Source organism: Martes martes (genome assembly GCF_963455335.1).
Source record: "Martes martes genome assembly, chromosome: 13".
Classification (NCBI taxonomy): domain Eukaryota; kingdom Metazoa; phylum Chordata; class Mammalia; order Carnivora; family Mustelidae; genus Martes; species Martes martes.
In genome coordinates this window covers 90,340,021-90,341,527 of record NC_137901.1, presented here as the reverse complement: position 1 = coordinate 90,341,527, position 1,507 = coordinate 90,340,021, and positions in this window count along the sequence as shown.

Sequence of the window (1,507 nt, the reverse complement as noted above, 5' to 3'; positions counted from 1 at the left end):
TTTTTGGTGTAACGTTATTACAAAAGCCCCACAAATGTGAAGCCCGTTGACTGCTCATGGGGGTTCATACACCGCCACGTGGGAGGTGCAGTTTCCCGAGTCAGCAGGTGACAGAATTACAGTGAAATCACTTGCTCTGTCACAGCTCTTTGATTTTTCCCAGATAGTGATTCTTGCACCTGCTCTGTATTTAAACAGTTTTATTAATGGAGAAAGAAAGTGAACACAAAAACCCCTGCACTGTTGTTCGTCTGTAATACACAAAATGGAAAGCTACAGGGAGATCCTGTGACGGCTGGAGTTCTGGCAGAGCGAGACAGACGACTGTTCTCAGTGGGGCAGACGGTGTGAGTTTGGGTTCCAAAGCACTGATCTCACAAGTACAGATTCTACTAGAGGTATAATCTATGTCTTCAGGATAGACTGGAAACTGTTAACCCGTGCTGTCAAAAATACATCCTCCCTGTTGAAGGAAGTAGTGGGGAAAGGGGAAAAGAAGGTCGAATGATGGGGCCGGGCTGTGTCCGCCTCGTGCACCTTGCAGTGTTCACGCCCTGGCACGGGGAGGCGGGACACGGGGCACCCTCCTGGGGGTGTCCCCAGATCTCTACAGGCACCGTCCAGGAAAGTCTCCCAAGTTCGTTGGAGGACTGGCAGGTCAGAGCGACAGCCCTGTCGTTTTCCAGCTGAACTTGGGTTTGGGGGTGATCACATCACCCCGTGGCACGAAGCCGTCATGGAATACCACTGTCCAGTCGCGGGAGATTGTCGGACACGGTGGGCCCGCCCTGAAGGCTTGCTGAGTCTTCAGCTTGCGTCGGCCTCGGAGCGCACACGCTCGTGCTCTGTTGGGAGAGCTCCCGCCTGCCTTCTCTGTTGAAGGACGACAGGACGGGGCTCTTTATTTCCCCCCAGTATCACAGGCAGATCCAAAGAGCAGGTTTTAAGAGGACGGAGCTTTCCCACATGAGCTTGTGGGAGCAGAACCTTGGTCTGGTTTCAGGGGGACCTGTGAAGCCTGTATGGCGCCGTCCATCTGTCCCGCTGTTTCTCTGGGACCGGGGGAGTGGTGGGGGGTGCCTGCTGGAGTGTCCCCCATCTCACCAGGGGGGGATTGAGATGCCCCATGGTGGCGGGTGGGGACGCGTTACCCTCTGTGTGTGATGTCATGGAGTTTTGAAACTCCAGCAGGCTCCGGTGGCTTCCAGATGCTCGGTAACATGGCACAGACGCTTGCCAGCGCTCCCGAGGTGTTCTGCTTGATACAGGATGGCCCCGTCACATGGAAATGAGAGCACATGAAAGAGGAACAAAGTGCTGTCATAACCCGAAAGTGCTGTGTGTCACCAAGTGACTCACTGTTGTTGAAACGGGCCAGATACTTTATGGGCACTTTCGAGTCGAACGAAGTCACTGCAGTAGACGCTTGAGAACATTTGTCGTAACAACTCGGTCTTACAGAAACGGGGCCTTTTCGAGGAAACGGGATGTAAAAAGTGCCTGGTTC